The 26,256-nt window shown below is 34.4% G+C and overlaps 1 protein-coding gene across 1 annotated transcript in view; it reads left to right on the top strand.

The window, feature by feature from the left end:
• The window catches only part of LOC132542995 (UDP-GalNAc:beta-1,3-N-acetylgalactosaminyltransferase 2-like), a 68,629-nt gene that overhangs the window by 2,236 nt on the left and 40,137 nt on the right, over positions 1-26,256 (top strand). The window lies entirely within an intron of this gene.

Here is a 26,256-nt window from a genome sequence, read left to right as displayed (position 1 = left end):
TGTGACACGCACTGCGAAAACATCAAGGAAATTTTATGTTGTTTAATCCCAACAGTGAGGCGTGAAAGTATCAACTTAGATGGCAAATATCACCTGTCCTGTAATGGTTGGAGATAGGCCCTGATTTTGTGTCACATGATCAGTAGTGCCAGTACCCCCGGTTTAGCAGACATTATCTTTTATTTTTGGCTACGTTTTTAAACATTAATTATCAGTAATCCAGAATGGTTCACCATTTCAAAAATCCTATTACTCCACAAGAAAAGAGAAACTTAAAAATGTTTTTTGGAAAAAAGTTTGTCTGGGCTTTGTCTCTTACACTGAACAAAGTTTAATAGTAAAACTGCACAGTTTACCAGCTAAATATTTACTCATTAAAGCAAATTTCTAATGGAGAATATTCTGACGGTCCAGCACTGAGCAGCTGATGTACATTTTTTCCTGATATACATGTTTGTTAGGAGATTGTGGGGACAGGATAATTCATTTGATCATTTAACTGTATAAAAATATAGAAAAGATAATCATGAAGGATTTTATGTGATATTTGAGAATGTATATCCAATTATAGACACACATGATGTGGATGCTTTTAACAATTTACAGGTAGGATATAGAAATAGCAATCTGTAGCAGGCAAAATAGGATTAAGTAATTCTACTAAATGGAACATGACAGCATTCGATGGTAGCCATTATCAGCTTCTCGATATAACCTGATTCTGTAACCAATATCAGGCTTGCAAAATTATCTATACACCCCATTCAGGGTTTATTGCTATTTCTACCTAGCTGCGGTTCAAACAAGGTAATGCAAATCTGAGAGATTACCAGACAAATCTCCGTGGTCAAACATAATTAGATGCTCTCCTAATAGGAAATTTATCAGGATCATTACCAGTCCCCATACATTGAGCTCATTCTATTAATTTGTAGATGTACTTTTATTTGAGTGTTTGTAAGAGACTAATTGTATTGAAATAGTAGGAGATAATTAGATAGTGTATACTGCACCCAGATATTACTGTCTAATAAAAGATATAAAGGTAGCACCACATTTTCTAGTAGGTGTGTCATTTGTGTAGGGCAAAAATTTATATCTTATTTCACTAAACTTCAAATGTCAAGTTCAAAAACTCAGTTGACACTGCGAAAACATCAAGGAAATTTTATGTTGTTTAATCCCAACAGTGAGGCGTGAAAGTATCAACTTTTTATGGCAAATATCACCTGTCCTGTAATGGTTGGAGATAGGCCCTGATTTTGTGTCACATGATCAGTAGTGCCAGTACCCCCGGTTTAGCAGACATTATCTTTTATTTTTGGCTACGTTTTCAAACATTAATTATCAGTAATCCAGAATGGTTCACCATTTCAAAAATCCTATTACTCCACAAGAAAAGAGAAACTTAAAAATGTTTTTTGGAAAAAAGTTTGTCTGGGCTTTGTCTCTTACACTGAACAAAGTTTAATAGTAAAACTGCACAGTTTACCAGCTAAATATTTACTCATTAAAGCAAATTTCTAATGGAGAATATTCTGACGGTCCAGCACTGAGCAGCTGATGTACATTTTTATCCTGATATACATGTTTGTTAGGAGATTGTGGGGACAGGATAATTCATTTGATCATTTAACTGTATAAAAATATAGAAAAGATAATCATGAAGGATTTTATGTGATATTTGAGAATGTATATCCAATTATAGACACACATGATGTGGATGCTTTTAACAATTTACAGGTAGGATATAGAAATAGCAATCTGTAGCAGGCAAAATAGGATTAAGTAATTCTACTAAATGGAACATGACAGCATTCGATGGTAGCCAATTATCAGCTTCTCGATATAACCTGATTCTGTAACCAATATCAGGCTTGCAAAAATTAATCTATACACCCCATTCAGGGTTTATTGCTATTTCTACCTGCTGCGGTTCAAACAAGGTAATGCAAATCTGAGAGATTACCAGACAAATCTCCGTGGTCAAACATAATTATATGTCTCTCCTAATAGGAAATTTATCAGGATCATTACCAGTCCCCATCACATTGCCGACTCATTGATTAATTTGCCAGATGTACTTTTATTTGAGTGTTTGCCTAAGTAGACTAATTGTATTGAAATAGATAGGAGATAATTAGATAGTGTATACTGGTGTGGATATTACTGTCTAATAAAAGATATAAAGGTAGCATACACATTTTCTCTAGGTGTGTCATTTGTGTACAAAATATCGTCAACGGATATTTCACTAAACTGTCTTCACCTAAAGTATTTTCCTCAGTTACCTAAATATACGGTATTTGGTAAAATCAGTTTTTTACACATGATAACTTTTTATCAAATTAGTACAACAATGAATTTGTGCATCCTCAGTATTTGCATAGTAATGTGAAAGTAGCATTCAGAGACACCAATTCACGTAGTTATATATATGCATCCTCCATCTTGTTACATAAATGTGAATGAATATCCCTGCTGTACATGTTCCATTATTTCCATGGAAAATCCATGGACATTTTCAATGGAATTTATTTTGTCTATGTATTTTCCATGGAAAATGATGGTTTTTCCATAGAAATTAATTTTTTCCATGGAAAATGTACATTGGAAATGGTCACCATATGCTGACTTTTTATATATTTCACAAATACATTGATATGAAAAATATAGCATGGCGTTATTCATATAAAATCCGGAAAAGCCAAATACACACAAATATATTTCAGCATGATGCTGAGTGTATAGGATTGAGCGTATTACAGAATATTAAGGTAGACAACCAACTTCTAAGATTCTAAGGTATGCTGTATATTTTGCATGATCAGAATCATATAACACTAGACATGGCACTCTGAAATGAAGTACCAGAACTGTGTTCTAGCATTAGACACTGGAATGCATGCATTCTAAATTTCAAACAGTTTGAGCTCTGGAGAAAAGATTTAAAGACCTCCATTGGACAAAATGATGTTTTCCAACATTTCAAGATGATTTGTTTGGTCGGCTTGAGAGTTTTGATATTATGGATGATATAAAAAGATTTTCTGATCTTGCATGTAAAATATTGATAAAGCTCTGAAGTCTTCCTCAACGATAGAGACAGTTTTCAATTTAGATATACCTCAGATATCAGATCCAATAGTCAGAAATGATCTAGATGTTTCCAAAAGTACAGAAAACATAAAGATGTTTCAATGTTTGTAATTGAAAATGTTTGTAACAGAACAGTAATCTTTACAATGTTTGTAACAGAACAGTAATCTTTACAATGTTTGTAACAGAACAGAAATCATTCAGATGTTTGTAAAAGAACAGAAATCATTTCAATGTTTGTAACAGAACAGAAATCATTCAGATGTTTGTAACAGAACAGAAATCTTTACAATGTTTGTAACAGAACAGAAATCATTCAGATGTTTGTAACAGAAAAGTAATCTTTACAATGTTTGTAACAGAACAGAAATCATTCAGATGTTTGTAACAGAACAGTAATCTTTACAATGTTTGTAATAGAACAGAACAGAAATCATTCAGATGTTTGTAACAGAACAGAAATCATTCAGATGTTTGTAACAGAACAGTAATCTTTACAATGTTTGTAACAGAACAGAAATCATTCAGATGTTTGTAACAGAACAGAAATCATTCAGATGTTTGTAACAGAACAGAAATCATTCAGATGTTTGTAACAGAACAGTAATCTTTACAATGTTTGTAACAGAACAGAAATCATTCAGATGTTTGTAACAGAACAGTAATCATTCAGATGTTTGTAACAGAACAGAAATCATTCAGATGTTTGTAACAGAACAGAAATCATTCAGATGTTTGTAACAGATGTTTGTAACAGAACAGAAATCATTCAGATGTTTGTAACAGAACAGTAATCTTTACAATGTTTGTAACAGAACAGAACAGAAATCATTCAGATGTTTGTAACAGAACAGAAATCATTCAGATGTTTGTAACAGAACAGTAATCTTTACAATGTTTGTAACAGAACAGAACAGAAATCATTCAGATGTTTGTAACAGAACAGAAATCATTCAGATGTTTGTAACAGAACAGAAATCTTTACAATGTTTGTAACAGAACAGAAATCATTCAGATGTTTGTAACAGAACAGAAATCTTTACAATGTTTGTAACAGAACAGAAATCATTCAGATGTTTGTAAGAACAGAACAGAAATCATTCAGATGTTTGTAACAGAACAGAAATCAGATGTTTGTAAAGAACAGAAATCATTCAGATGTTTGTAACAGAACAGAAATCATTTCAATGTTTGTAACAGAACAGAAATCATTCAGATATTTGTAACAGAACAGAAATCATTCAGATGTTTGTAACAGAACAGAAATCATTCAGATGTTTGTAACAGAACAGAAATCATTCAGATGTTTGTAACAGAACAGAAATCATTCAGATGTTTGTAACAGAACAGAAATCATTCAGATGTTTGTAACAGAACAGAACAGAAATCATTCAGATGTTTGTAACAGAACAGAAATCATTCAGATGTTTGTAACAGAACAGAAATCATTCAGATGTTTGTAACAGAACAGAAATCATTCAGATGTTTGTAACAGAACAGAAATCATTCAGATGTTTGTAACAGAACAGAAATCATTTAATTGTTTGTAACAGAACAGAAATCATTCAGATGTTTGTAACAGAACAGAAATCATTCAGATGTTTGTAACAGATGTTTGTACAGAAATCATTTCAATGTTTGTAACAGAACAGAACAGATGTTTGTAACAGAACAGAAATCATTCAGATGTTTGTAACAGAACAGAAATCATTCAGATGTTTGTAACAGAACAGAAATCATTCAGATGTTTGTAACAGGACAGAAATCATTTCATTGTTTGTAACAGGACAGAAATCATTTCATTGTTTGTAACAGAACAGAAATCAATTCAATGTTTGTAACAGAACAGAACAGAAATCATTCAGATGTTTGTAACAGAACAGAAATCATTCAGATGTTTGTAACAGAACAGAAATCATTCAGATGTTTGTAACAGAACAGAAATCATTCAGATGTTTGTAACAGAACAGAAATCATTCAGATGTTTGTAACAGAACAGAAATCATTCAGATGTTTGTAACAGAACAGAAATCAATTCAATGTTTGTAACAGAACAGAACAGAAATCATTCAGATGTTTGTAACAGAACAGAAATCATTCAGATGTTTGTAACAGAACAGAAATTATTCAGATGTTTGTAACAGAACAGAAATCATTCAGATGTTTGTAACAGAACAGAAATCTTTACAATGTTTGTAACAGAACAGAAATCAATTCAATGTTTGTAACAGAACAGAACAGAAATCATTCAGATGTTTGTAACAGAACAGAAATCATTCAGATGTTTGTAACAGAACAGAAATCATTCAGATGTTTGTAACAGAACAGAAATCATTCAAATGTTTGTAACAGAACAGAACAGAAATCATTTCAATGTTTGTAACAGAACAGAAATCATTCAGATGTTTGTAACAGAACAGAAATCATTCAGATGTTTGTAACAGAACAGAAATCAATTCAATGTTTGTAACAGAACAGAACAGAAATCATTCAGATGTTTGTAACAGAACAGAAATCATTCAGATGTTTGTAACAGAACAGAAATCATTTCAATGTGTGCAACAAGCAGAAAACACTGAGATCTGAAGAGAATTTGGTTTTGCATATAAAAACCAAAGTGACTTGCGATATCATTCAAAATCTGAAAAGAAAATCTGTTTGTCACGATAAGACAAGATATTTGTATTTGGTTTTGAGGGAAAGATGAGACAATGGATTTGTATTGGAGGAAAACTGAGACAATAGATTTGTATTGGAGGAAAACTGAGACAATAGATTTGTATTGGAGGAAAACTGAAACAATAGATTTGTATTGGGGGAAAAGTAGGACAATAGATTTGTATTGCTAAAAATCTGAGACAAGAGATATGTATTTGAGGAAAACTCCAGCATTAAAAGCTGAGACAAAACATTTGTATAGGAGGAAAACTGGGAAAATAGATTTGCATGAAAAAGGAGAATGGTTTTCCACTTGGTGACAAGTAAGACAAAGCATTACACACAGTGAATGCTGAATTTAAATCTATATTTGTAAGTCTGATCCATTCTCAGATTTGAATTATTGTGTCTATTTATGATCATGACATCCATTAAGTATATATGATAGATGGCAAAACTGTAGGTGTATAGTAGATACAGCTGAGGACCACCAGCCAGTCTTACGAAACGTTGTAAATTGGATGCAACATTCCCTCCTTCAATACCCAAGAGTATCACCACCATTAATACCCCATCTGCATACGGCTGCTCAATTTATCTCCACTTCGATGGTAATGGAAAAATGCATCTCTTTAACAAGTTTTCGTACAGACCGATAAATGATGGGTGTTTTCTTAGGAGACAAAACATTTTTCTTGTGTCTGTAGCAGTCTATTTCCAAACATTAAGCAGAGCTGGCTCATCTTTAATCACGTCTTAATTAGGACGAATCTGGCCTGAGACTTGCTGCAAAGACAGCCAATCTTTTCTGGCCATGATAATCTTCCAGAATATCCCCTGGTTAGCAAAACCTACCCAGAATAATTTAGAAAGTGCTATCAGATATATTTGTTAAAACTGCTGAGCTGTTCAGTGTAGATATAGCTTTTGTATAATGTTAGCTAACCTGCCCTTCATTTTCACTGATAAGAATGAAAGTGCTTCGTTGTCTAGATCATAAGGATGTTTGTGATAATGAACCATATAGTGCCAGATTACAAACATTTTGCCGCCATGTTCACATCAAAATTCCAAACTTGAATTCTTATTTTTCATGGCAGACTTAATTTCCCTTTTACCTACACATTAATTTTATGTGAAGAAGAATCTTTTAGCATGATTTTGTTAATATCTTCCTGCAAAGTAAGCCACCTTTTTTATTTATCTATATCTGTTATAGAACCAGGATTTCAACTTTATTCAAGAACCACTGGTGCTGTAAGCCAGTGTTTGGTGTTTAGATATGAAGAAGCATTGTAATGTCCCAAGAGTATTTGTCAGTCCAAATAATGATGGTGTCTAGTCATTGTTTACTTGGTTACGGCTTTGTGGTTTCAGCTTCTAGTTTCCACAACAGGACTAGTCCTCTGGAAGAGATCTCTGGTACACTAGGAGCCTTATCTGTGGGAGGAGGCCCTCGTGGTCTCACAAGTAACCTCAAAGTAGTTATTCACCTGAATGAGGAATCAGACTTGGGTCAAGAAAGTCAAGCACTCTGTTCACTTTAGAACCTGACGTCCCCTTGTACTGCAGACGTAATCCTTAAGTCTTTAGTCAAACTGCTTGACACAAGTCTCAGTAGAATTAGAATATCACCTCTTCACGTTTATACGAGGCCTGCAAAGTGCAAAGCTATGTCATATTGACTGGGAATGTGATTGTGAGTGTCTTTTACAGACAAGCGGTATTTTTCAGAAGGAACAGATATTTTGATGACGTCCTGTCACTGTTTCTATGATTACAGTTATGATGTCATGAACAACATGCAATACATGCATTTATCATCCTTTGAAATGGTTTCATTCTATTTAAGAAGATGTTTATCTAAAGCACAGACAGCGATTTTCAATCCCACAAGTACATGTACCAACTGATGAATCTCATTCTGAACGGTAAATGTTTCTGCATTTCTACCGCAACATTGCCATGCAGATTTGATAAGAAATTAATACACAGAATTGCAATATGATGACATCCCAGAATTTACAATAGTCATGTTGAAGTTCCTGAGTAAAGCTGTAAATGGTATTTCTCTCAACTTGAAAACTGTTAAAATGCTGTAATGCCAAAGTACACCAATGACTTACTATACACTTGAACCATTGACTTGATGGTTATTTCATGCAGTGTGAGAGATTAAAGGTACAAAATTGAACAGATCTATGGTTTTCAATGTAGCATGTACATTGTGAGGTGAAATGGGAAGATTGTGTAAAATAGGCAGTTCATGTATTGGTTGGGAACAGCATTGAGCATGGCGTGCATGTTGTTCCTGCCAGGTGAAAAAAATATAGAATAAACAATACTTTAATCATAAGTATACCTTTCAGGTTAATTGATACTACATGTATCTGTTGTATTTCACGATATTGTTTACATACAACTGAAGCACATGAACTAAAGTTTACATACAACTGAAGCACATGAACTCAAGTTTACATACAACTGAAACACATGAAACTGTTATGTTTTTGTTGCACATAATTCAAAATACAAATCAATTTATCAAACTTGCAGATGCAGGACACTGAGAAGTGCAAGTGAAGCTTATCGAGAAAAGCTGAAACAAACTAATATAGGTTTCTCAACACTCAGAGCGAATCTGGAAACGTTTAGCTATGCCCTCAATGGCCCGAAGACATGGAAGGGGCACATTAGGCACATGACTGAGAACCCTTACTTTGATAATCATCTCAGAGACAAAGTATGTTTCATAACTGGGTTGACATTAGCTGTATATCGTAGTGTTAACCTATAATCCTATATTGGTTCCAGTCTAATGGTGCTAAATGATATCACAACATACAATTGACACCTCCATATTCCACATTCACACAACGACATCAATTTTAGTGCTTTCCGATGAAAAGGCTGTGTATGAACTTTAATGTTTCATATGGTAGAATTGATGATGGGTCCCTCATTCTATCTTTCACTTAGTATGTAAGAGATTTCTGCTTTACAATAGAATCGTCTTTTAGACAGGTGAATTAATGAAATAATTGATGCATTTCCTTCTTTTAGCAAGTTAAATTTATGCAATAACACCTGTTGTGTTAAATCACTGAATTAATATAAAGTATGACACATCCCCCTGGCGTACACTTGAATTCATGAAATTAATTATTGCAATGACAATATTGGTCAAGTTGAATTTTTGAGACAATAAAACCAAAAAAATACTTTAAGTTGAAGTTATGAAATGACACAAACTTCTGTTGTAACAAATATAGATTGTTTATGTACGACAGGCAAATCCACTTCATTATAGTAACAGATAATGAGACTTCAGCTCATACAAAGTGTATTTCAAAAGGTGAAAAAAGTATATTATCTTTCTGAAAGTCTTTCTCAACAGTTTTACCATTTTCTAGGTCAATCAGTTGCAGCAGGCATCCAGTCTGAATCTATCGATGTTTAAAACGAATTCATAATAGCTGTTCAAATTGAGTTTTTTACAACAGATATAAGTGGAGAAACAGAGAAAGTAATTTTGCGTGTGGAGAATTTTCGGAAATAGAAAAACAAAACAATATTCTTTATGCTTCCATTCATCAAAGTAGTGATATATTTACATATGTTCTACATTTTGTGAAAATTGATCATGTTGATAAAGTATCTTATATGTGTACAAATAACAGCTGACTGCATATGTTTAATCTGAGTTAACATTAATGTCACAATGACATATTTTGAATTTTTAAAAAACTAACAAATTTTTCAAAACACAAATTATTTATAATATGATACTATGTGTCCTTGATCAATGGACCTCCTCAGTACCATTGTAGAAGAAGTACTTATGTGGCTGGCAATCTACAGAACAAAGAAGTTTGGAGGAGGTAGAAGAGTAACAGAACCTAACATAAGTCTAGCCATGCCTTACTTTCAGAACTTCCGTGTACTTTTTTTGAATTGGTATGATAGAAATGTCAGACGTTCATGTACAATAACTAAACAGAAAAGAAACACGCATCAACATACGGAAATAGAAATACAGACTTGTAGCATAAGTGGTGCAATGTACATACAGGGTCAAAAATAGCATTACAATAACTGACACAAAGCGGTTGATTGTGTGTATAAAAATTGAAATATCCTAGTTAATATCTACAAACAGACACAAAGTAAGCTATTGATACTAGGGTTTAAGTCCTCATGATGTCTTGGGTCATACTAGGAGGGCACTCACTCCGTACTCATTATAAAACAAGGGAGGTAAAAGCCTCCGAGGAAATGATTGATAACAATATTTGATTTTGCCACAGAAACGTATCTGTAGCAGTCTATAACTAGAGGGTGCAGGACTTATAGAAAATATCTAGACGTTAATGAAGACCAAAATATTGTAACCAGGGGGTACTTTCATCATTGTTATGTGAAAAGGAATTCCCATTTTTATTTGGATCCGAAAAACCTTGATGTGCATATATATTGTTTTGCATCCTCATGTCACATTAGGATTGTGTCATCAAACAGCATATATGCTCTCTTTACTATATTTGTCTGGCAATCAGCCCTTGCTTCATAACAAACCCATACAGAGGATCGGTAGAATTAAAAACAATACACAGCAATCAATTTACCCAGGAGTTCCAGGACAAATGACACGTTTCTAAATTGTCCAGTCAAAATGGGGAAATTGGATATGCTATATATAGGAAATGTCTTAGTATTTGCTTGTTTGTTTGGTAGAAAATGCCTCAACATCTTCAAATATATAGATAAATCACTGAATATATACTATTTCAATGTCCTGTGATAAGACCAGTCCTTGAATCTGAAATGATATTCTGTCTCGCTAAGCTTATTGTACTATATAGATAAAACAGCTTACATATGGTAATGCGTTATGAGATTTAATTTTTAGATAATGTCTCCCTGAACATATTTGTCTATAGGTGGACATACTTCACACAATAATTGTATAATAATAAATAAATATTTATAATGACAAAAAATCTGAAATGTAGAAATATTGATCAAGGTTGATACGACTTTCCAAACTCTGGTTGACAGTCTGGAACTGAATTCTGGGTGCCGGAGATAATTAATTTTTCTCTTGTTGGTACTAAAAGATTTTCTTAAAATCCCTTTACTTCTTCCTCTTTGATATTCTCGAAAATAACAGCACCTTGATTGAAGTCTGAATGGTTAACCAATAAAACATCAAAATTGAATTCCAAGGGCTAACAGACAAAAACGTGTAAGAATTTCTAGCAGACATGTAGTATTGCAAGGATTTTGGGATTCTGAAGGATTTAGAAACAGTCTGTGTTGTGTTTTAGTTACTCAAAGATTGTGCTCCATTCGCTTGTCCCAGACACATTTAACGCCCTCTGTGTGTTACTCGATCTACCCTTTGTTAGACACAAAAAAACGTAAAAGCACACGTCATCATAGATGTACACGATATCCACAAGATATTGACAGATGTTGTGTATACTTCTGTTATAACTGCTATGCTGAGTACTTTTACATTAAAAATTATTGAATTCATAATCATAGCTTATTTCCATTATGTCTATTTTATGGTATGCCAACACTTCAACTGATTCCCTTGGAAATACAGAAATATGATATTATGTAATGGGGAAAGGATATTTAATTGGCATTTATAATTCACAGTGAACCAAGGTTAATCACCTGTAAATATGATGAAGGACAATTTATTGAAACAGGATTTCAGTTTCATTTTGACTAGAGGTCTACAGCATATACTGTTTGCAATGTATTACATTATGTGTATTTGTCCTTGTGTTGGTCAGTATTAGTGGTAGTTGACCAATACCCCCAGGAGATCAAGTATGTGTGCCAGAGTGCCCAATATGTCAATAGGTTCTAACGAATGTCCACCGTTTGATGGTTTTGGCCATGTTGTGAACCCTTCATGAGGAGACATAATAAGCCATTGTGTTGGAATGGCTTTAGGTTTAAGTCTCTTAGCACCAACATGGTGATTCCTAGTTCTAAACAAACATGTTCTTGGTCAAACATTGTCAAATTCAGATGCATGAATCATTGTAAATACGAAACTATTGTGATTATTCCTGTGAGATGTGGAGGCCATCATGTTCAACATACAAATATCAGCTGTCACTAAGTGATAGGAAAACGTTTGACTTTCATGTTTGGTGGTAGGACAGTATTGTTTAAGTATATACTTGTGAAACACACAGTGTTTTTTAGATACAGACAAGATTTATTGTAAGACCAGTTTAAAACAAACTGTAAGTAAATTTACGATTCAAAATTGACTTACACTTAAGACAGTTCAAGATAATAAGAATAACTCAGGTTTAGAACTACGATTTGGACACTAAAACCAGGGTGTTATGTCGATACATTGCTAATGGCAACCTAAAAACAAATACCAATAAGGATTTATTTCCGCTCTCAGACCAAATCTTCTTCCTCAGTACCCAAATATGGTAGTATTAAGTACTCTGTATGGTTGGGAGAGTTCCTGCTCTGTTCCACCAAAGTTGTAAATACCATGGCCTTGGGGTCTCATATTTACTGTTGGGGAGGGGGTATAGTTTGCGATAGTTAAGTAGGTCACCATTATGTCACAAAAGTTCTACAATAATGAGTAAAAACATCAATTTAATTTTCCGTGTACAAATTATTTTTCATTTTCACTTCTTCATACTACACATTAATTTTAATTGTTTCTGTTTGTGAGTACATTTAGTTGACGGTTTAGGCCAATGAGGCTCTTGTTTTTGTCAACAACTTTAGGCCCAGTGCATGGCAGCGTAGAAGTGTAATGCTCTGGGTATACAGTTTGATATTTATACATTATTCATTGCAATAGTAGAACAAAATAGCACATGCCATTTTGTTGCTACTTTTTATTGGTAAGCTTTGGTTACTTTCTTCATTTATGGATCTAGCTCTGCAGTTACCAAGGTAACAAACATCACAATATAGGGATTTGATCAATTTTCTCTTACTCCATTCATCATCTACTCTGACCAGTTCAGATGTTGGTCAGCTCCAATAAGCTTTGGTTGATGTTCTACATAAATAAACTAATGGTATGGTATTGGTGAATTTTTATATTTTCTAGATTGATTGTGACAATTATTGGGATTGATTGTAAGAACATGTAAGCTAGAAGTTGAAGCATTGTGCTTGAAAATGTCACTTAGTGGCATCTAATCTCTGCTGTGGATATTGACTTCTGAGGGAGGAGTGTTCTGGACAACTGTAGCCATAGTCTTGCTGGATAAATAACCAATTTCATATGTATCATACTTTTTAGATCATCTGATGTTTTGTTACATGACTGCACAATAATGGTTTCTCTGAACAACATCTATTTTAAACTTCAATTCTCTTAGTCGGATTCAGCTGAAACATACCTGAAATGATCCTCAGAGATGCTCCTGACCAAATGTTGTTATTTCTTGGGTCAGTCCAAAGTTCAATATGGTAAGTATTATATCATAAAAATTGGTTTTATTTGAAAAAACCTCAAGTTGGTGGGAAAGGAAATCAACAAAATGTGGCTGTCTTTTGGCCTCATTAAAGTTCAATATGGCAGCCATGGAAGCCATCTTTTAATATGATTGGGTAATAATGGTTTCTGTAAACAGCAGATATTTTAAACTTCTGCTCAAGTTCCACCAGTGAGATTGGCTAAATTGATTCTGAGATGGTCATGACCAAGAGTTTTAATTTTACAGCTCTGTCAGAAATCCAATACGACTGCGATGGCTGCCATCATGAAAAATCGTTTATTCTAAACTTCTTTTCAAGTTCCACTGTTACAATTGAGCTGAAATTCTGTGAAATGTAGAGAAGCCAGGACAATGAAGAGTGTTTTGTTTCTTCACTGCTAAAATATGTTCCAAATTTTATTAATCGCTGATAGGCCCTACTACTAGTACTGCAGTTAACACGTACTGGTCTTTGTAATCAGATGACTATAAAGGTCTCTTAGCCTCTTGTTAGGTCATTCAAACAACTTCTTCTCAATAACCTAAAGGCCAGGGATACTAATATTAGGCATGTAGCATGCTGGATAATTGGATACCAGTTTTGTTCTAATGAATCTTTAAATGACTTCTTCTTAATGTCCAAAAGGTTAGGTTGCTGCAACTGAGTCTTCAGCATGCTGGGATAAAAAGTTACCAGGTTTGTATAAAGATATTAACCCACTTTCAAGGTCACAGGGATCAAATGTGTTCAAATCTCCAAACGACTTCTTCTTAATCAGAAGACTAAGGGTACTGAAATTTGGCCTGTAGCATGCTGGGATTAAGGATTACAGAATCTGTTCAGATGAATGACCTTGACCCACATTCAAGGTTTCAGGGATCAAATGTGTTGAAATTTCCTCTATAAGGTGCTAATATTGGGCCTGTGCTGTGATTAAGGCCTACCAAATTTATAAAAATGAATGACCTTGACCTAATTTCAAGGTCACAAGGGTCAAATTTGTTTAAATTTTAAATGGACTTCTCAATAGTCAAAAGGTTCAGGCTAGTGATATTGGTGCTATGACATATTGGTGCTTTAACATGCTGGGATGAAGGGGCTGTTCAAGTGAATGACCTTGACCATGTTAAAATCTTCAACTAACTTCTCAATAACCAATTGGCTCATGGTGCTAATACTGGGCCTATACATGTAAGATGCTGAGATGAAGAGCTACCAAGTTTGTTCAAAAGAATGAAACAGAATCAGTTTCAAGGTCACAGGGGTCAGAATCTTGAAACAACTTCTGTTACTATTGAAGTTTTTCTGTCTTGTTGTGCTAGAATGCTTGAATAGGATTTACAGTTTGCAGAAACTGATTTTTGAATTTAAATGTTCTCATAGTTCTGTAAAACTGGTAACCAGTTAAGGCCCAATTGGCCTCTTGTTTGTGATTACTGTTAAAATATTCTGAATTTGAACTGTTTTTAATCATGTACTGCTCCTTCTACTAATTGTACTGTTATATCCTATATAGATCTATATTATAAGATATCTGTTTAGGCCCATGAGCCTCTTGTTGTTTTGGCTGGCTTGTGTATATAAGAATGGGAAGCCTAGCCTGTAGTTAACATTATGTCACTGTACATTTTGTTAATGTGTATATTTAAGAAAGAGAAAAAAAAAGTATCAAGATAATCGAGGTATTGGCCTCACAAATAAATCGCAGTGTGTATACTCAGATATATACTAGTCTGTCGCCTAGCTAGTCATCAATCTTTTTACTTTGAATTGAAATCTCGAGGGCCTATTCCGTTACCCATGCCCCTCTGTTCTATCCATGTGGATTCATGTCTTTCATATCTTCAGTGTTGTAGATACCTGAAAGAAGTGTTATATATGTACAATCATTAACAAACCAGATGCCTGAAAACATCATTGCAAATGTTGCTTTTTCTCTTGATAATGGCTCACTGAAATGAGAAATTCTTTAACTAGTTCATCAACATCACATTGTAGAATGTAAAAACATTCTTTTGAACTAAGGAAAGATTTTTTATGAATTTGAAGCAAGCTAACCATGCAGTTTTGATATTGATTTTCATTACTAAACTTATAAAACTCATGTTTACTTCCAAGGTGACTCTCTCGGAAATCCATTTTTAAAAATCCTGTATGGTCCAAAGAGGTTGCTGATTCCTGACACAAACCACCTAAGGATGGTCCTCTTGGCCACCATCTTTAAAATCTTGTTATCACTGTTATTTAACAGAAATCGTATACGACTTTCATCAATAATTGTTGCGTGCATTTTCCACAGAATTTTTTACCGCAGTTAGAACCAGTGCCGTGGTCATTTAAGGTTGCTACCCTCTCACCATGTTTCTCATGCTTGGAAAGTAGTATGAAAGGAGGATTTCCACTGTTGAGATCTGTGTTGGATTCAAGATGGCCACCATCATGTAAAATTTCGACACCACCAGATCACAAAGATACATCCTTATTTCCATTGTCATTGTTATTTGCTTTCAGTTTATTTGCATTGCTGAAATAGAAATAAAAAGACGCTCAAATTACCATTCCAAGATGCATGTTATGATTATATAACACATTTTTTAATTGGATAATTTTCACAATCTAATCCCTGATATACACTTGAATTATGATGCTAGCTTGAAGATGGTGCCATTTTTCGTGGTTGAGGCAGATGAGCAACATTGAAATTAGTGAAATTTATAATAAAGATATGCTCGAATGTGTCATTGAAATGTGAAGTGGAAAGTATGATGATGATAATCTTTGAGCTTTTTCTAGTTTTGAGTCAAGTTGTCGATAGTTTCCGGACATGATGTAGGTCACGACATATGGAACGGCTGAAAATGTTTGTCTGCATGCTCAAATTGTTGTTTATATTTATTCTTGGTAAGGATACCCTAAATTCATCATGTCTCTCTCTGAATGGTAAAGGTATTTGTTTACTCAAAAGTGGAACAAAAAAACACTGGATATCGGATGTGCAGGGGCATCGATGAGAGATCATGATGGGAGATTTGTCTGAAGTTGTCAATGTGTTTCTTTCAGATGGAGATTGGGATTTATGTATCATTCTCAACAGAATTATCCAGTAAAAGTAGACAATACCATGTGATATGGTTAAGTTGTGTTGTGATATTATTAACAGAAATTGATACCTGGATGGAGAATATGACATACTATAATTGTCTTTATTATTGTCTTTGTCAACATTCTGACATTGGGCCTATCTTCAAGCTAGCTGGAAGCAGAGAAAAAATGTCACAAAGCCCGGGCCCATTTTGATGACACATTTTAGTATGTCGTTATGATTAATTTCTCAAATGGCGTTGTCGTTCATCTGCCACAACCGGAAAGATGGATGCCATCTTTGGGCTAGTGTCAGAAATCGTGAAGATAATGAGGATTAGATCATGAAAATTTTCAAATGAAAAAAAAATGTGTGACGTTACCATTACTTTAGAATTTATCTTTGATGAAGCATGTTCAGAAGGTCACAGAGTACATAAGTGTGTAAATGATGAAAATCGAGAGGTGCACCATTTTAATCTACTTGTATCAGACTGGTCTCCCTTGTTATGCTGAGATTACCATTAGTGATCTGATATGTATTAGTTTTGAAGGCTAAATAAGATTACTGGAGTGTTTCTTGGAGATCTATTAGAAGTAGATTTTATGCCTCAATTATCTGCATCCATTAAAATTCCTGAAACATAAATTCAGAACTTATGGAATAGACATTTAAGCTGCAAAATTTGTTGCACTTTAGTGTGTTGTCTACCAGGCACACCCTTTCGACATAAGCCATAACAATACTTATGGTAGGGGAGGTAATCCTGTTTACACTCAACAAGTTGCACTGCTGCTGACAGCTAAATCCTTTGTAATGATGGGATTGGAAAGCAATTATGTAACAAGTTTAGAAATATTGATATAGATATTTTACTACTGTACCTTAAACATGTCATCAGCGAGGAAGGAAAATGGGTAACTCTTACAGAGAAAAGAAAACAGAGTGACTCTTACAGAGAAAGGAAAACAGAGTGACTCATACAGAGAAAGGAAAATAGAGTGACTTATACAGAGAAAGGAAAATAGAGTGACTCATACAGAGAAAGGAAAACAGAGTGACTCATACAGAGAAAGGAAAATAGAGTGACTCATACAGAGAAAGGAAAATAGAGTGACTCATACAGAGAAAGGAAAATAGAGTGACTCATACAGAGAAAGGAAAATAGAGTGACTCATACAGAGAAAGGAAAATAGAGTGACTCATACAGAGAAAGGAAAATAGAGTGACTCATACAGAGAAAGGAAAATAGAGTGACTCATACAGAGAAAGGAAAACAGAGTGACTCATACAGAGAAAGGAAAACAGAGTGACTCATACAGAGAAAGGAAAATAGAGTGACTCATACAGAGAAAGGAAAATAGAGTGACTCATACAGAGAAAGGAAAATAGAGTGACTCATACAGAGAAAGGAAAATAGAGTGACTCATACAGAGAAAGGAAAATAGAGTGACTCATACAGAGAAAGGAAAATAGAGTGACTCATACAGAGAAAGGAAAATAGAGTGACTCATACAGAGAAAGGAAAATAGAGTGACTCATACAGAGAAAGGAAAATAGAGTGACTCATACAGAGAAAGGAAAATAGAATGACTCTCTGTAAGAGTTACCCATTTTCCTTTCTCTGTATGAGTTACCCATCTACCTTTCTCTGTAAGAGTTACCCATCTACCTTTCTCTGTAAGAGTTACCCATTTTCCTTTCTCTGTAAGAGTTACCCATTTTCCTTTCTCTGTAAGAGTTACCCATTTTCCTTTCTCTGTAAGAGTTACCCATTTTCCTTTCTCTGTAAGAGTTACCCATCTACCTTTCTCTGTAAGAGTTACCCATCTACCTTTCTCTGTAAGAGTTACCCATCTACCTTTCTCTGTAAGAGTTACCCATTTTCCTTTCTCTGTAAGAGTTACCCATCTACCTTTCTCTGTAAGAGTTACCCATCTACCTTTCTCTGTAAGAGTTACCCATCTACCTTTCTCTGTAAGAGTTACCCATTTTCCTTTCTCTGTAAGAGTTACCCATCTACCTTTCTCTGTAAGAGTTACCCATCTACCTTTCTCTGTAAGAGTTACCCATTTTCCTTTCTCTGTAAGAGTTACCCATTTTCCTTTCTCTGTAAGAGTTACCCATTTTCCTTTCTCTGTAAGAGTTACCCATTTTCCTTTCTCTGTAAGAGACCTTTCTCTGTTACCCATCTACCTTTCTCTGTAAGAGTTACCTTTCTCTGTAAGATCTACCTTTCTCTGTAAGAGTTACCCATCTACCTTTCTCTGTAAGAGTTACCCATCTACCTTTCTCTGTAAGAGTTACCCATTTTCCTTTCTCTGTAAGAGTTACCCATCTACCTTTCTCTGTAAGAGTTACCCATTTTCCTTTCTCTGTAAGAGTTCTCCTTTCTCTGTAAGAGTTACCCATCTACCTTTCTCTGTAAGAGTTACCCATTTTCCTTTCTCTGTAAGAGTTACCCATCTACCTTTCTCTGTAAGAGTTACCCATCTTTACCCAAGAGTTACCCATTTTCCTTTCTCTGTAAGAGTTACCCATCTACCTTTCTCTGTAAGAGTTACCCATCTACCTTTCTCTGTAAGAGTTACCCATCTACCTTTCTCTGTAAGAGTTACCCATCTACCTTTCTCTGTAAGAGTTACCCATTTTCCTTTCTCTGTAAGAGTTACCCATTTCCTTTCTCTGTAAGAGTTACCCATCTACCTTTCTCTGTAAGAGTTACCCATTTTCCTTTCTCTGTAAGAGTTACCATCTACCTTTCTCTGTAAGAGTTACCCATCTTCCTTTCTCTGTAAGAGTTACCCATCTTCCTTTCTCTGTAAGAGTTACCCATCTACCTTTCTCTGTAAGAGTTACCCATTTTCCTTTCTCTGTAAGAGTTACCCATCTACCTTTCTCTGTAAGAGTTACCCATTTTCCTTTCTCTGTAAGAGTTACCCATTTTCCTTTCTCTGTAAGAGTTACCCATTTTCCTTTCTCTGTAAGAGTTACCCATCTACCTTTCTCTGTAAGAGTTACCCATCTACCTTTCTCTGTAAGAGTTACCCACTTTCCTTTCTCTGTAAGAGTTACCCATTTTCCTTTCTCTGTAAGAGTTACCCATTTTCCTTTCTCTGTAAGAGTTACCCATTTTCCTTTCTCTGTAAGAGTTACCCATTTTCCTTTCTCTGTAAGAGTTACCCATCTACCTTTCTCTGTAAGAGTTACCCATTTTCCTTTCTCTGTAAGAGTTACCCATCTACCTTTCTCTGTAAGAGTTACCCATCTACCTTTCTCTGTAAGAGTTACCCATCTTCCTTTCTCTGTAAGAGTTACCCATCTACCTTTCTCTGTAAGAGTTACACATCTTCCTTTCTCTGTAAGAGTTACCCATTTTCCTTTCTCTGTAAGAGTTACCCATATACCTTTCTCTGTAAGAGTTACCCATTTACCTTTCTCTGTAAGAGTTACCCATATACCTTTATCTGTAAGAGTTACCCATTTTCCTTTCTCTGTACCTTTCCTTTCTCTGTAAGTAAGAGTTACCCATTTTCCTTTCTCTGTAAGAGTTACCCATTTTCCTTTCTCTGTAAGAGTTACCCATCTACCTTGCTCTGTAAGAGTTACCCATTTTCCTTTCTCTGTAAGAGTTACCCATTTTCCTTTCTCTGTAAGAGTTACCCATCTACCTTTCTCTGTAAGAGTTACCCATTTTCCTTTCTCTGTAAGAGTTACCCATCTACCTTTCTCTGTAAGAGTTACCCATTTTCCTTTCTCTGTAAGAGTTACCCATCTACCTTTCTCTGTAAGAGTTACCCATTTTCCTTTCTCTGTAAGAGTTACCCATCCCATCTTCCTTTCTCTGTAAGAGTTACCCATCTACCTTTCTCTGTAAGAGTTACCCATCTACCTTTCTCTGTAAGAGTTACCCATCTACCTTTCTCTGTAAGAGTTACCCATCTACCTTTCTCTGTAAGAGTTACCCATCTACCTTTCTCTGTAAGAGTTACCCATCTACCTTTCTCTGTAAGAGTTACCCATCTACCTTTCTCTGTAAGAGTTACCCATCTACCTTTCTCTGTAAGAGTTACCCATTTTCCTTTCTCTGTAAGAGTTACCCATTTTCCTTTCTCTGTAAGAGTTACCCATCTACCTTTCTCTGTAAGAGTTACCCATTTTCCTTTCTCTGTGTGAGTGTCTCTCTTATCCTTGCTGTATATGGATATTGTCTGTTTTTATTGATGATATTGAGTAACCTTATAATAATTACTGATTACTATTGAGGTAAGTATATATACACACTTGATATGTCTGAAGTGTTTGTTAGTACACATGTTATATTTCTCTTCTGTTGTGGTGCAATGACCTTTGTAGTGATCACGCTCTGTGGGGTTAGCGAAACACTGATATCCAGTAATGCCAACATAAGGTATTCTGTAGTTTTAATGATGGCTGTGATGACGGTTTATATAACGAGATCTGATGGAGTACTTAGCGGACAATAACACGAATGACACCAGGGCTTGTCTAGACAGAATAATGATATTAGTGCGAACTTTACATCTGTGTTGATGGACACACTGGAAACAAAAAGTAAATTTTCTGTGTCTGACCATTTGGTTTTTTTGTTAAAGTGTACCAGATGGAAATATTTCTGTAGTCTATAGTCAAAAATTCACCTGAAGGATAAAACAGATTGATTTTCTCAATAATTGCATCTAAAGAAGGAATATACCTAGTATCATTTGGGCAACAGAAATCAAAATTTCTAATGACATAACATTATTACGTCTATTTAAAATCTCAACGTCTAACATTAAATGATAAAGTAAATGAGGCTTTTAAATACCCTTTTGAGTAGGTGGGTGTTAGTGTACAGAAATCTTTTCACACTGGAAACTTCACCTCAAAAATATATTTTTTGTTATTGATTCAGTAAACACTTGTGTTCTGGAATCTGGATCGAACTAAGGTGTGTTCAGTAGTTTCCTTAAAATGTGAGAATAAATATTTCCAAACACATCTGTTACATAGTCAGTGAAGGATGGGTAATATCATTGTGAGGCAGAGTCATGTGTACATATTCACAAAGGCTTGCACCTCAACATATTTTGATTGAACTTAAGATCCAAGAGTTTGTAACAACGGGAGACTCAATTAACAGTGAATAAACAGAGTGAAAGTTGTGCTACAAAATACCAACATTTGCTCTATCACCTATGTCCGTTTTGACATCTGTTGTCTGATGAGTTAGACAGAAATTTATCATCTCCCCATCTCTAGAAATGCACTGACTTTAATGAAAAATACTATTTATTTTGTGATAATGTTATTTCATAAAATTTGCAGAAATTGTTTATAAAACTTTATCTGTCTCTACAGATGTGTTTATCTTATACAAATGGAGGGAAACTTCGAGATATAAAAAACATGAATTAAGATAACATGTATCAAAAGCTGTGGTTGGTAATAACATTTACTGAGGGAATTTATCTTTCTACAAGTATTTGAAAAAAGAGTTCCTTTTACTTTTAATCTCTATTGGGGGAGTGTTATTAGGTGCATTCAGAAAGTCATCTCTTTAACATTATCAAATTACCATACACATTTTGTTTGAAACTCAAAAAACAACCAGTTTAACAAGCTTTTAAATCTGAAGAAGTTTTAGAACAATGTAGGACATTGTGTATGTCTTTGAACAATGTAGGACATTGTGTATGTCTTTGAACAATGTAGGACATTGTATATGTCTTTGAACAATGTAGGACATTGTGTATGGCTTTGAACAATGTAGGACAGTGTATATGTCTTTGAACAATGTAGGACATTGTATATGGCTTTGAACAATGTAGGACATTGTGTATGGCTTTGAACAATGTAGGACATTGTGTATGTCTTTGAACAATGTAGGACATTGTGTATGTCTTTGAACAATGTAGGACATTGTATATGTCTTTGAACAATGTAGGACATTGTGTATGGCTTTGAACAATGTAGGACAGTGTATATGTCTTTGAACAATGTAGGACATTGTATATGGCTTTGAACAATGTAGGACATTGTGTATGGCTTTGAACAATGTAGGACATTGTGTATGTCTTTGAACAATGTAGGACATTGTGTATGTCTTTGAACAATGTAGGACATTGTATATGGCTTTGAACAATGTAGGACATTGTGTATGTCTTTGAACAATGTAGGACATTGTATATGGCTTTGAACAATGTAGGACATTGTGTATGTCTTTGAACAATGTAGGACATTGTATATGGCTTTGAACAATGTAGGACAGTGTATATGGCTTTGAACAATGTAGGACATTGTATATGGCCTTGAACAATGTAGGACATTGTATATGGCTTTGAACAATGTAGGACAGTGTATATGGCTTTGAACAATGTAGGACATTGTGTATGTCTTTGAACAATGTAGGACATTGTATATGGCTTTGAACAATGTAGGACAGTGTATATGGCTTTGAACAATGTAGGACACTGTATATGGCTTTGAACAATGTAGGACAGTGTATATGGCTTTGAACAATGTAGGACATTGTGTATGTCTTTGAACAATGTAGGACATTGTGTATGTCTTTGAACAATGTAGGACATTGTATATGGCTTTGAACAATGTAGGACAGTGTATATGGCTTTGAACAATGTAGGACATTGTATATGTCTTTGAACAATGTAGGACAGTGTATATGTCTTTGAACAATGTAGGACATTGTATATGGCTTTGAACAATGTAGGACATTGTGTATGGCTTTGAACAATGTAGGACATTGTGTATGTCTTTGAACAATGTAGGACATTGTGTATGTCTTTGAACAATGTAGGACATTGTATATGTCTTTGAACAATGTAGGACATTGTGTATGGCTTTGAACAATGTAGGACATTGTATATGTCTTTGAACAATGTAGGACATTGTATATGGCTTTGAACAATGTAGGACATTGTGTATGGCTTTGAACAATGTAGGACATTGTGTATGTCTTTGAACAATGTAGGACATTGTGTATGTCTTTGAACAATGTAGGACAGTGTATATGTCTTTGAACAATGTAGGACAGTGTATATGGCTTTGAACAATGTAGGACATTGTGTATGTCTTTGAACAATGTAGGACATTGTGTATGTCTTTGAACAATGTAGGACATTGTGTATGTCTTTGAACAATGTAGGACATTGTATATGGCTTTGAACAATGTAGGACAGTGTATATGGCTTTGAACAATGTAGGACATTGTATATGGCTTTGAACAATGTAGGACATTGTATATGGCTTTGAACAATGTAGGACATTGTATATGGCTTTGAACAATGTAGGACATTGTGTATGTCTTTGAACAATGTAGGACATTGTATATGGCTTTGAACAATGTAGGACATTGTATATGGCTTTGAACAATGTAGGACATTGTATATGGCTTTGAACAATGTAGGACATTGTATATGGCTTTGAACAATGTAGGACATTGTGTATGTCTTTGAACAATGTAGGACATTGTGTATGTCTTTGAACAATGTAGGACATTGTATATGGCTTTGAACAATGTAGGACAGTGTATATGGCTTTGAACAATGTAGGACATTGTATATGTCTTTGAACAATGTAGGACAGTGTATATGGCTTTGAACAATGTAGGACATTGTGTATGTCTTTGAACAATGTAGGACATTGTATATGGCTTTGAACAATGTAGGACATTGTATATGGCTTTGAACAATGTAGGACATTGTATATGGCTTTGAACAATGTAGGACATTGTATATGGCTTTGAACAATGTAGGACAGTGTATATGGCTTTGAACAATGTAGGACATTGTGTATGGCTTTGAACAATGTAGGACATTGTATATGGCTTTGAACAATGTAGGACACTGTATATGGCTTTGAACAATGTAGGACATTGTATATGGCTTTGAACAATGTAGGACATTGTATATGACTTTGAACAATGTAGGACACAGTATATGGCTTTGAACAATGTAGGACACTGTATATGGCTTTGAACAATGTAGGACATTGTATATGGCTTTGAACAATGTAGGACACTGTATATAGCTTTGAACAATGTAGGACATTGTATATGGCTTTGAACAATGTAGGACATTGCATATGGCTTTGAACAATGTAGGACGTTGTATATGGCTTTGAACAATGTAGGACGTTGTATATGGCTTTGAACAATATAGGAAGTTGTATATGGCTTTGAACAATGTAGGACATTATATATGGGTTGAACAATATGAAAATATGTTGATCCTGATCCCAAATGAATGCTGGAACAAAAAAAAGTAAGTCACTGTTGTTTACAAACCAATGCTCATATTACAAAAGGTAAATTAGTTATGTAGGTCAGCTGTTCACACTAAAAAGATCAAATGTCAAATAATGTATACATATAGTTTAATGATATGAGAAAATAAACTTATAAGTTTTGTTTTTTGCTGTTTTGAAGAACAGAATCATTGTATCATTTATTTTTCACACTACTATATACTACCTTACAGTTATTTAACTTTTACAAATTGTGATAACTGAATGAAATGTCACTTAAATTGACAAAAAAAAAATATTATGTAAAGGTCAAAATGACATTTATGTAAAATTGTTATTCCTGTTAAGGAGAAAATGTTTTCAGTGTTGTGTGATCTTCTAAAAGACTTCATCTCATTTTAGCTAGCAGTATTTGTACACTACAAAATGATTGAATACATTGCAGATGCTGGCCTGATGAAGTTTGGTGGTGGTTTGCAGAAACCCTGTAATCAGACCTGACAAAGATAACCGTTACATCCGAGGTCGTGATAACTCACTTATCTAAAATCTTAATAAACATGTATTAGCTGCTCTAGAATGACATGTGAATATTATCAACAGAATTTACAGTCTGTCTATTGATGCATCTCCCAACAGGTCAGCAAATAAAGCTAATGTCTTTTGTTAATTCAGGGGAGGTAACTCCTTACTACACTATATTATCTCATCTGGTGTGTAACATACAATTGATAATGACATTTAATTATCTTAATTGTTTGGCAAAGAAAATAACTTTTTCGAGTTTTGTATTCATTAGATCAGCACAAAAATAAAACAGTTATGTATCACAACTGCCAAGAACGTTAAAGGCAACCTAGTTAGTGTTTTCATATAAAGTTACAACAGTTACTGATTTTTGTTACCTGCCTGATTTTTGTTACCTGTAGATAAGATAAAGGTCAGTTATGTTTTTGTTAAAGGCCAGTTAATTTTTGTTACCTGTAGATAAGATGAAGGTCAGTTACTGATTTTTGTTACCTGTAGATGAAGGTCAGTTACTGATTTTTGTTACCTGTAGATAAGATGAAGGTCAGTTACTGATTTTTGTTACCTGTAGATAAGATGAAGGTCAGTTACTGATTTTTGTTACCTGTAGATAAGATGAAGGACAGTTACTTATTTTTGTTACCTGTAGATAAGATGAAGGTCAGTTACTGATCTTTGTTATCTGTAGATAAGGTGAAGGTCAGTTACTGATTTTTGTTACCTGTAGATAAGATGAAGGTCAGTTACTGATTTTTGTTACCTGTAGATAAGATGAAGGTCAGTTACTGATTTTTGTTACCTGTAGATAAGATGAAGGTCAGTTACTGATTTTTGTTACCTGTAGATAAGATGAAGGTCAGTTACTGATTTTTGTTACCTGTAGATAAGATGAAGGTCAGTTACTGATTTTTGTTACCTGTAGATAAGATGAAGGTCAGTTACTGATTTTTGTTACCTGTAGATAAGATGAAGGTCAGTTACTGATTTTTGTTACCTGTAGATAAGATGAAGGTCAGTTACTGATTTTTGTTACCTGTAGATAAGATGAAGGTCAGTTACTGATTTTTGTTACCTGTAGATAAGATAAGATGAAGGTCAGTTACTGATTTTTGTTACCTGTAGATAAGATGAAGGTC

The sequence above is a fragment of the Ylistrum balloti genome, unplaced genomic scaffold (assembly GCF_031769215.1).
Source record: "Ylistrum balloti isolate Yb309-2 unplaced genomic scaffold, AGI_CSIRO_Ybal_v1 Utg369732, whole genome shotgun sequence".
Taxonomy (NCBI): domain Eukaryota; kingdom Metazoa; phylum Mollusca; class Bivalvia; order Pectinida; family Pectinidae; genus Ylistrum; species Ylistrum balloti.
Note: the sequence above shows the minus strand (reverse complement) of the source record. Positions and strands in the feature narration are given on the sequence as shown.